A 12422-nucleotide genomic window follows, 5' to 3' on the forward strand; every position below is an offset into this window, starting at 1 on the left:
CCCAATTTGGCAATAAAGTGAATACGTTTGTCCATTGACGCACATGCATAAATTTCAGCCTTGAGACAGGAAAGTGAACATCCGCGTGGCCCGACAAACGAAACTAGCTATGAAATGGCCACGACGTCGATGGCTCCTGAAATCTTTATCACATGATAGATGTTCTAACAACTACTAAACCGCGATTTGTTATCATAAACAGTACAGTTGGCTCCCTCTACTGTCTATAGTTAATTGCGTTAATTTGGGCATCTTTAGAGGGGACGGTGAGAGGGTAATAGAACCAACTCATGATCTGTGACACAATTTTGTTTACTTTACTATTTTACCATGGGTTTGGTTTGTGTTGATCTGGTTGGTTAGCCGTCCCAGGGCCTGGGAACAGTAGCTGCAGGCTTGTCAAACACTAACTGGTGTCATCAACAGATTAGTCAATTAGGGGATACTTATCTAACCGGTACACTGTGCCAAAAGTGAGAAATCCATTGAGGATTCTTCTGTATATTGTTCTGGATACTTCAAGAATCCACCAGAATACTAAAATATACATTATGTATGCCAGTGGATTCTGGTGGTCAATGGATTCTGTCGGATACGGAACAGAATCCATTGCTTAATCCATTGCAGGATTCTGCTGGATTCACGTGTTATCCATTATATATGTATTTCAGGATACTACTGGATTCTCTAATTTATAGAGAATCAAGGGACCAGTACTTTTGGCTTGATTGATTACATAATAATGGAAGGGACAGTTGCCGCATATATCCATACTTATTATTCACCAATTTTTACATAATTATCCAACACTGTCTTCGGGGGACCTGGGGTGTGGGGGTGGGTCCTCAAATAACAGTAATGCTTTGTAGCTTTTGACTCATGTATTTCTACTCATACAGGCATCACATACACTATATATATATAATATATATATATATATATATATATATATATATATATATATATATACATATATGTGTGTGTGTGTGTGTGTGTGTGTGTGTGTATACGCAATGAGTATTCTTTTTACAAGTGAAGACACCAATGTAATGATGCTTTCTACAGCAAAATAGAGTACAGATTGCATCTGAAAACTATACTGCAATTTAGATACACAAATCCAAGATCACTGTAAATGATTCTTCTTTATTCCAAACGAATGTGTAAATGTTAGTAAAATAAATAAAAAATACAGACAAAAAACATTCAGAACAATTTCCTGAGACACATTCAAAGTTATCTTCAATACTGTAAAAAAAGAATTTCCATAGCCTTGATAACTCTAATATCAATTAATGCAGTCACTTTTAAATATGCCTGAGCCTAACAGGGAGAAATATGGTTCATCAGAACAATTGGATATCTTACCATTATCATCCCTATTGACCTGTATACAAAATTTTGAAGCAATCTGTTGACCTGTTTCAGAGAAATTATTTTAAACAAAAACAGGAAAATAACCCAAAATACAACAAGCAACTAAAAATCAGCTCAATTAAACCCATATGACAATTTTAAATTATAATAGAATTCATTGTTTCACGGCCTGATCTGTGAAAATAAAACACAGTGAATCATGTGTCCCAAACAGCAAAATAGTGAAATTAAATCCTGGTGAAAATTAATGCTCTTTACAGTATGCTGTAAATTTTGGGCATACGTTAAAAGATATACATGTGTAGTATTCCTAAGTTTTGTACAGTAAGTTTGTGTCAATTGAGATGTGTCAGCTAATGACTGTGTATTCACCAAATTACAAGATCAACTATGTGTACCTTTAAATATAGGAATAAAAAATCATTTCAAGAGTTTCTTGATTGAATATGAAGCACTCAAGCTATCTACACAGCAAGAAAAGGCAGACACATGCCTGTAACAGAGGATAATCATTACCTGTAACAGGCCAAGAGAAATAACCTTTTTTGCAAGACCAGTAAAAACCTGTCAAATTTTAGGGTTGTGTAAATTCTGATTCATGGTGGTACAGGATTGTATACAATGCTGTAAATTCTGACTGTATCAAGACCTATAATTGCAGCACTGAACCACCGGTGTGCGTACCAGTGGTGTGTCAGCTACAGGGCCTGAAAATTTGGATGGATTTCAGGGTGTAAATTTGTTGTAAAAATTGGCAAATTTTGATGATTGAAGCAGAAAGAAATGTTATTGTTTGAACACTGAAAAATTTCAGACCCTGTTAGAGATCAGTGTTCACAGCACTGTGTACAGGTGCTGTAATTGGTAGAAATACAGCCATGTGTTTACAGTACTTGATACAGACATGTGCATCAGCCCCTGATAGAACTCCTTCTGTATTTGCTGACACAGACCTGTAACACAGTTTGTATCAGGGCCTGTGCAGGAACTGTCTCAGGGGTGAATTTTTTTGTAGTGTATGTTTAATTAACTCTTACTTATCACATACATGTATGTGCACTGTTAAATTGTAGCTTTTGTTCAGTTCATCAAAATCTAAAAAAGTAGGAAAAATTGCTCTGAAAAACACAATATTGCATATCTCAGGACAAACTGATTACTGCTTCAATTATATTATCCTACGAGACCTGCATTTAAAATTTCAAAGCAATCTGACAAGCAATTTCAGAGAAATTTTTGGACAAGAAATAGAAAAATACCATCAGTAACACGGTGTGGCTCACATTTGTTTCAGCATGTTTAAACACTGTAACTGCACCTTGATAAATTCTTGAGGGCACAAATCCAGATACGTCAAAGTGACAAATTTCAGCAGTACTTCAAAGATGTACTTGTGAAGTATTTGTAAGTTATGCCTTGGTTATACTAAACTTTTCTTGGTGTAACTGACCTGTGCCAGCTAATGACTTTATATTTCACTGAACTTACAACACCAGCTCTGTGTACTACTTTTCAAGTAAAGCAATTAAAATTGAGAACAAATCAGTTGCTGACCAACAGAGGGATGATGGATAATTACTCAGAAAAGCTATGCATCACTGTTCTGTCTCACACAATTGTCACTGAACTGTTTTTATCAGGTGGTCTCTCACTGGCTCTGCCATACTTCCTCTGCAGTATGTAGTGTCTTGAATTAGAGTCATTAAGCATTCGCTGATTGAGTGTGTCTATCCTATCAAAACGTTTAGTTTGTCAGATCGCCAAGAAGGCCTGGAGGCAATTATCCTTCCATCTGGTGGGACCTCCTCATCAGACATCAGGTCTGCAGTTACATCATTCCAGAAACCCTTCTCATCTGCATTGATCACTGCACTTCTCCTCTTTAAAATCTGTAGGTAGAAATGATAAATGATGGTTATTTAAAATAATGCAAAGAGTGAGATAAATGATGGCATAATACTTACAGTCACTGCCATAACTAACAATATGGTACATTTGATATTTTAAGATCAACTCTGGTATCATGACTTATTACTGATTTGAACATATTATGTTGCCTTCCATTCCACCTATGCTTAGGAACATAGGGAAATTCATGTATCATTTTAACATTGTCATCCTTGTCCAAAGACCTTTGAGCACATCAGAATGGAACTGTCAATTTACATAACCCTCAACTAAAGTAAGTCTTGCTTTGTTAAATTTTATTTGAACCCATTAGTACATTTGTACAATTATTGTGACAAAATTGTTGACTCTGTATATCTAATAGTGCTAACTATGCAAAGACCCCAACCCATACTACAAATATCCCATGATTCATTCTGATTTGTACCAACAGAGATTCCCTAGTCAAGCCAGGCATAGCTCACATGTGTAGAGAAAACTGTAGACTACTAAAAATAAAAATTTTGAAAAAATGCTTTGAAGGAGACTCATTGTCAATAACCATTTCAAATGATTTTTCAATATCATGCATTATTTAGAGTACATATAACACAATGGGAACTAATTTGGGATAATTGGATGAAGTAATGTCGATTTCATCTACAAATGTAACCTCATCTACTTTTCTTTTTATGTTATGCACTTGTTTTTATGAGTATTTGGTAATATTGCAACATTCAACTATAGGGCACCTAACATATTTGAGAAATTTGAAAAATATGAAAATCCAATTATCCCAAATTAGTTCCAATCGTGTTATATACATTTTATATAATTTTCAAGAAATTATATAGACAGCCATACAGAAAAGTTTGAAGTATAATAGAGATACTTGAAGCATGGACTGGCTGTTGTTGAATACTGTTCAATAACTGTCAGTTCAGCCACTAAGTAAATACTAGTTCAAAACTATATCCTTGTTCCCAGCGGGTGCAACACTGAAGCTGTTTTGACTATGCAAAATGTTTTTATGAAAAAATGTATATTAAGTTACATTTTGTGAAATAAGGCAAGAGTTTTCTTGCACACAGTTGGTTGTTCCAAAAACAGTTTCGTATAATGTTAATAAAAGATAAAACTATGGTTTTTTAGCACATCGTGTAATCTGGAACATGTTATCAGAGCATAAGCTTGTTTCATCTTTCAATATTAAATTTGCAACAAACTCTTGGACATGAGTGTGTCTTGTGATATTGTTTCAAAGTTGTGTTCCCTGGCAAGGTTCATAAAATACACTTCATGGATTCCTCAACAAAACAACAATATTTTGGCCAGTTAAAAGCTGTTAAAAGTGTTAAAAGCTCATCCTGAGTTTGACTATGCTATTATTGTATGTTATGTTATGTACATTTGTGTTTTGAACTCAATCTAAGAGCCCCTTTAGTTGTTTCAACACTACAGATAAAGTATGGCATAAAACTTCGCCTCAGATCGCCTCTGTATCGTTTCCGACATTGCTGTCGCCTAAGTTTGTTTATTTTCTATATCGTTTCATTACCGCCTCTGTATCAGCCTTGCATTGCTTCCGCATCGTATCAAGTCAATTTCATGGTCCCAATTGGCCACGGCATATTATTCACTCAAAATGCCACAGCAAAGTTGCCGCCTTCGGAAATTTCGCCGCCTGGCATTGCCCATGTTTTTGAGAGTAAAGGTATACAAAATGAAAGATCAAATACATGTGTCCAACCCCATATGTCCAACATTATCCATTCATGAAATGTTGCTTCAACACACAAAAATGGGAACAAAGTTGAAACATATTGTGATTATAATGCGCTTCTTTTACGAATTGCTTTTATTTGATATGAAGTTTGTATACCGTTTTATTTGCGAACATTTTTGTAACAAGATAGCACTCTACCAGGGACAGACATTAACGGTTGCAAGTGAAAGTCGCGTTTGGACAACTGCAACTGAAACACCAGTACGGGTTGCCCGATGAGACAAGTGTCAAAAAGTGACGTGGGACAACTTTTCCACTGACTAGAAACCCAGAAATGTGTGGTACTGTGTGCGGATTACCATTTTAAATGACTGAATTAGTATTTTTAAGCTTAAATACATGTACGTCCTTGAAAGCGCACAAGAAAAACTGGCCGTACAAAGTAAGGACAATTGCTAAAATAATAACTGCAGTGTATCATATACTAGGTTAACACATATAGTGATGCCGCCATGAATTCTCCTAACGCTTTACACAGTGACCTTTAAACCCGATTGACGTGAATAAATTATGATGTAGAGGAAGTCCGTGACCTTTAGTCACAACACATTGATAACACTCTGATAGCGGGAACTTCCAAGTGTTTCAATAATTGCTACGCAATTCATACTATAGAGTTACACTCCGCAACCAATTATCCATCACAAATAAAATTAATTTTAGGCAAACTATCGCACCATGCGCATACGGTATAAATCTGAGTTGGCCTACATATGTCACGCCGCGCCAATCACTCTAAATCACGTACCCACATCGTCCAAGACGTTCAAATTCATGATTATTAACCGATCATTTACCTTCAACTAGATAAAATCTTGTCTATATTCTCAATTTTCGATGACTTTTGACGAAATGACATCGACTTTTCATGCCCGATATCTCATATCCGATGTCTTTGAGTTCCGTGAATGAGGCGATGCGCTAGTGAAACGATACGGAAACGATACCAAACAACCGAGTGAGCGATGTTGGATTTGGGGTTGGGCGATGCGGAAACGATACGGAAACGATAATGAGGCTAAAAAAGCGAAGCTTTGGGCGATACTTTATCTGTATGTTTCTCCAAAATAATTTGCAGGGTTTACACATTTCATTGTGATCTCAAAGTTTGACATTGAATAAGCTGCATAACTATCGATTACATCTGTATCTTCAAGGGAAGGTTAACAAGCGACCTAGCGGCCGATATAGCTCCGCTGTGTTTATGTAGAGAATAACTATTTTTGACACATGTTGGTGAAGAAGGTGGAAATCTTTGATAGCTCATTTCAATGGCCAGAAAAAAGAGGCTAAAATATCTGCAAAATATACAATTGAAGATTTCATCATAATTTGAATTTTTACATCGGATCATTCCAAAGAACACGTCCACTAAAGCTATCTGACGAGTAGTTTTTAGAGAATAAAATTTCTGACCAAAAATGGCAATGATTGTCCCCTAAAATAAAAATTGCAGATTTCACCATAATTTTAGTATATCACATATTACAATAATCCCTTGGAACCTGTATACCAAATATCAAAGCTATCCACTTGCAGTTTTTGAGAAACAAATTTTTTAACAGAAATAGCAAAAATTGCCCCAAAATATACAAAATTGCAGAGTTCATCATAATGTCAAAATATCAAATTTAGTTATTCTGTAGGAACCTGCATATCGAATTTCAAAGCTATCAGACCAGTACTTTTTGAGAAATACATTTTTCAACAAATGGCAAAAATTACCAATAAATAACAAAATTGCAGATTTCATCATAATTTCAATAAATACCATTAAGTTCATCGGTAGGAACCTGTATAACAAATTGCAAAGCTAAGTTACCCTAAGTAAACTGCACATCAATTTCAAAGCAATCCGACGATCGGTTCAGAGAAGATGACTTTTTTACCAAAAACAGGAAAAATTGCCCCAAAATACAATTATGGAAATTTCACCACAATTTGAACAACCTTGACTGGGGTTACCTCCAGGAACCTCTATACCAAGTTTCAAATTAATCTGACTTGAAGTTTCAGAGAAGAAGATTTCTTGACCAAAAACAGGAAAAATTGCCCCAAAAATACAATTATGCAAATTTCACCACAATTTGAACAAACTTGAGTGAGGTCACTCCTATGAACCTCCATACCAAATTTCAAAGAAATCTGACTTGCGGTTTCAGAGAAGAAGACCATAGTTGACGGACGGACGACGACAGACAATCAGTCTATCGGATAAGCTCCGCGTCTCTGACAGCGGAGCTAAAAAGGCAGATTTTGTCGCTTAAAGCTGTTAGGTGCTCTGCAAATGTATAACCAAATATCAAAGCTGAACTAAGTAAAATTGATTTTACTTGTGTCATGATGGTTCTACCATGTACATGTACTATAATTCACCAACACTGGTGCTTTGGTTACCTTGTCCTTCAAAGTTCACTGGTTTAGACTAAAAATTATCAGTGCAGACTTTGTAGTACATACCTCTCTTATTCTCCTGTTGTTGGCATGCCTTTTTGTGTAACTCTGTCTTTCCTTGAGACACTACCCTTTTCCTACTTTTTCAGTGCCTAATAAACATCTCCAAGGGGCCTGCATCTTGCAAGGATATAAATAAAAGAGTTAAAAATCTTACTGTGAAAAATCAAAATATCTGAAACACAGATGATGAATCATCATATTTCATGTGACAATAATGACAATGAATAATCATATTAATCTGAATATCAATTGGTATTCACATTTGAATCAGACAATAGCATTCCATGGCCTACAAAGGCTTGACATCATCGGATTCCCACTGCACTAAGCATGGATGAAAGATTGACTCTTTTTACATCCATGGTTATACAATAATACAAAATGTTCATGTTGAAAATAAGACCATATTTCATTTGATACAGAATTGCATTAATTTAGAAAGTTAGAAATCATTAATGAAGTGATGCAAAATAAAATGACATACCATGTTTAGGTAAGATCAGAATTATTCTCATGTTTACTTTAAGGCAGATGAGTTGCAACTTTTGACATTATTTTTATGATTTTTATATTAGATTAAAATCAGTTCATAGCAAATTTCTACAACTCAGAGATGTTTACTCTAGTATAATTATCCACAGAGTTGGACTGCATGAGGAGATTCTTGTAAGACAAATAATAAATGGGTGCTGCACCCAAATATGGCTGCCTACATGCAACTACATGATAAACAGCGTAAATGGTGGATGTACACATTTAAATCTTTACAAATACAACATGGTGCAACCCACTGAAAGGAAGGGAAAGGGATCACTCCACTTAGAGGAAAAATTCTTGTTTTCACCTATTAATTATGGCAAGATTTTGAAAATTGCGGGAAATTTAAAATTAACAAAGATGTGCTCAATTTCTTGTCTATTCTGCCACAACCAAATGCTGTTGAGGCACAGTTAATGACTATATATCGTTCAATTTGTAGATTGCAATGAATATCTGAAGAATTGAAGGTACTTTGAGGTTGGACAAATTTCACAGTGTTGCAGCTCACGGCCTTTTAAAGCCCCAATAGCAGTATCTTTAAGCATTATTTTATGCGCTAACCCTTTTCCTGCCAAGTCCATATTTCACCATCAGGTCAAGATGGTTAAAATTAATGAAACACAACATATTCCATATGGTGTATTTTAACATAATATTGTACATTTGAAGGCTGTAGAAAACATAAATATTGTAAGCTTGATTTTTTTGGACTAAAGATGCTATAACAGGCCAAGCCAAGCAGGTGAAAAAACGCCATGTTTGGGCTCAATACCGCGTTTTACTGACTTGGCTGATTGGGAAGTAATAGTCTTAATACTGTCTGGCAGGAAAGGGTTAACTTTCAAGTTGAAATAAGTTTGTGAGAGTGTATAAGGTGGTGTGTAAGAAGCTGGGTAGAAAGGACTGATGTAGTGTAGAGCTGTGTGCATGTGACATGGCTAATGAATGTAAACAAGACAAAATAGACTGTGCATAATGGCGATAGGCTAGTTGCGACTTGGATTTTTAATGCCAGTAGTTGATGCACCCCTGTTTTAGACAAAGGTGATGGGGCATGCCCTCAAATTGAAGCGTCTGCAATGTCTACCACCCATACAAAGGTTGAACACTACAAGGCAAGCATCCATGTAGGGCCAGCTATGATCGTTTTGAACAGCAATATTTTAGGTCGGACATATCTGATTTTCCAGAGAAACAGCGCTATGTAAAACCCTTAGGTCAGAACCAATGATCATTAATTTCCAAATACATACAAGTTAACAGTATGTTTAAGAGTTGATATATACTTTATTTAAAGCTCCATAAGCTGTATCTTTTGGCTATTTTTTCAGAACTTTTGTTTTGTGGTTTTCCTACACTTTCTGCATTGAATCCCTAATTCGTAATTTAATGCCAAGTATTTAGCATGTCAACACAACCTAAACGAGTATAATATACGAAATTACGGTATTGTTGAAAATTGCATTCAAGCCTGGACTAGAATTCATTTGTAAACAATAAACAATGATCACTACACACATACAAGCTGTGTTGACAAAAAGAATACTTGAAATTTCAGCATGACAAACTTTTTAGGATCAGACACAGTAGTTGATATACAGAAGCAGAACACTGAAAACTTGCAACAAGTTACAGCTTATGTCCCTTTACCCTTTCACCCCCAGTTCCCTGTATACAGGTCCAACTTTACCATAGAAAACAATGGATTTGGGACAAACCATGGTGGTGAAAGGGTTAAATCCCACGTTGACAGAATATAGTAATTTCCACAGAAGATTCAAGGGTTTTACATGTGTGTTGATGTCCCCCGAATTTCTAAAATGGTCCCCTTGGGACAGGAGTAGGGGTTTACAGTGACCCCCTGTTTTGACATCCCAGATTGAACACTGACAGAGGTGAAGTGTTTCACCTGTGACGTTGCATGTTCTGTTCCTTAGGAATATTACCAAAATCAAAATGACTGTTAAAATTTGAATTTACTCATCATATGTTTCACAAATGTATGGTTTCCTACTGCAGTAAAAGCCAACATCCTTCAGAGCTGAAGTAAGTTTGTGAAAATACAGTAATTTTGGTGTATGTGCAATTTTGCACAAGGTAAAGATTGTGCTGTGATTAAATATTTGCCCAAACATGCAAACACTGAGGATACTGTGCATACCTGCACTGAAATCTTCACATAAAGTGCACAGAGTAGTCTAATGTATAATGCAGAGCGCTGAATGTTTTCAACTTAGACATTGTATGTTCTATGTCCTTAGTAATATTACCTATTTTTGAAAATGGGGAATTGCGAGGTGTAAGTCTTCCTAAAAGTTTATTTTCTAGAATCGATTTTCATTCTAACATTACTCAAACCTAGCGGCCGATATAGCTCCGCTGTGTAACTAAGGGATACTGTCGCATACAGTTGTCTAGCATCATTACTTGCAAGCTCTATTTTGGAGGCCAAAAGAGTACGCGACAGCTTTGAAAAGAAATGAATTTTTATGTATAAAAATGTGAAAGAACCTTGAGGCTCCCACCTCAATATCAAAATGTTTATGTTACAAAATATTTTGGTCTCGACAAGTTTATCCAGCAAAATCGCTGTAGTGAATATCGCCATGCATTCTGGTCATTTTGGATAAAATTAGCATATTTTTAATGCAAATTCACGTACTTGTCACATTTAAGGTGTCAGAGATTCAGAGATTTTTTGTAATTGATATATTTACCAGCAACGCGGCTCGGAGCAAACAGGAGCTGTTTCCAGACCGGTGGGTGGAGGGACGGTGATTCACTTCACATTGTATCTATGAGGAAACCATTAAATCTTATTTTTCAATACAGAACTAGCCACATCTGTGTATTTATAGATGCTTGATTATTGATATTAATGTACTTAAATTAGACTGAGCTGGTTACTAGTGAATCATGAATGTTGGTGCACGAAATTTGGTTTTTCGAATAGTACCGGATGGTGAGAATAGCGTTTGAAAGCAGATGTGAACAACAAATATGCTATTGGACTTTCACCCAAGTGATTACATGTTTCTAAAGGTTTAGGGTATTCTTTGAAAGTTCAAAGGTCAAATAAGAAATTTTAGGTCAGTTATTAATAAAACATCAAATAAGACTGTGACACAAAAGACAAATGAAAGTTGGGGGCAATCTTTTTCTTGAAAACACTTTTGAAGGGTGATTATTCTATATTTTCGAAACACCAACACCAGAACCCTAACACCCCCCCCCCCCCCGTAATTTCTGTACAGTCCCTCGCCACGAAAAGGTTACATTAGCATGAAGTTGCCTGGGAATTAGATGTTCATTGTTTATTGAAATTTTATCAGCAATATCGATGATTTAAACAACACAAACGTTAGACATTTTTGCAAGATAAAGACATTGCTGAACACGTTTATACGAGAAGGAGTAGACGTATGTACGAAAAGACACTTGGGCTGGTTACATATGGCTGGTTAAGAATAAATAAGACAAAGAGGACAAGTTAACTATACATACCTGTACCTGGTATACTGTACACGACCTCCGTCCAGCTGATGCAGGACTCAGCAGCGATCGAGGGGTCGACCTTTCGCTTGTGCGAAAAGAGTTGCCCTCTTCCGTCCAAATTGCTAAAATGGGTTGTCGAGTTTCGTCCCGATTGAACGGAGAATAAACTTGCTGCTTGTCGAACCGTTGAGCTTCTGGTAGTAGCTCTAAACGTAACTAAGTTCATGACATCGACACGATTGGACTCTCCAGTTGTACTAGATTAAAACGTACAGCGTAGTCGTCGAGATGGTCCAGGATTTCAAGGTAGACTGTAGACATTCCTAAACACGGGCGGGACATGTCAGTAAACGCTAAAAGATGAACGACTGGAGATTTTGATCATTGTTGGCGGTACGTGTACGCGACGCCACGCCGACACCACACTGGGTCTTCTGATTGACCTTTGACCAATATGGCTTACGGCTCCTTAGGTTTTCAAATATTCACGAAACGAACTGCGAAGAATTTGATGATAACTATCATTTTTTACTCAATCTTGAAGAAAATGTTATTTTTTCGCTCTCGTTAGACAATAATATTGCTAACTTAGCCCCATCTTTGTCTTACACCAGATAAATGTACAAACTCAAGGGCAGCAGGCTAGAGGGTCAAGTTTTGCCGTGCTATCAGACTGCGGCTTGTATTGTATTTACGCAATATTATCCTCATGAATATTCTGTGTTACGCACACAGACGTGCCAAACCCGTGCACAGAACAGGAACATCGAAAAAAGCTGTTCCGAGGCGATTTTTGAGGGCAGAGGAAATTTTAATTTTGCTCAGGCAGGGAACATGTTTTTAAGTGGCAGGGGAGCAAATTTTAGTGTTTGTTTTGTAG

General features: G+C 36.4%; 1 protein-coding gene and 1 long non-coding RNA gene across 5 annotated transcripts in view; both read right to left on the bottom strand.

The window, feature by feature from the left end:
* Positions 1–12422, bottom strand: part of LOC139148105 (cholesterol 24-hydroxylase-like) — a 120490-nt gene that overhangs the window by 42018 nt on the left and 66050 nt on the right. The gene's annotated exons all lie outside the window — the stretch shown is intronic.
* On the bottom strand, positions 1127–11987 carry LOC139148109 (uncharacterized). Of its 2 annotated transcripts, none has more exons than XR_011555875.1 (3): positions 11552–11987; positions 7511–7624; positions 1127–3266 (listed from the first exon to the last, which is right to left on the bottom strand). It is a non-coding gene; the product is annotated as an uncharacterized lncRNA (long non-coding RNA). The 2 variants fall into 2 exon arrangements; XR_011555874.1 differs by having other exon boundaries at positions 7511–7618; positions 11552–11986.

This window comes from Ptychodera flava, chromosome 13, assembly GCF_041260155.1.
Source record: "Ptychodera flava strain L36383 chromosome 13, AS_Pfla_20210202, whole genome shotgun sequence".
Taxonomy (NCBI): domain Eukaryota; kingdom Metazoa; phylum Hemichordata; class Enteropneusta; family Ptychoderidae; genus Ptychodera; species Ptychodera flava.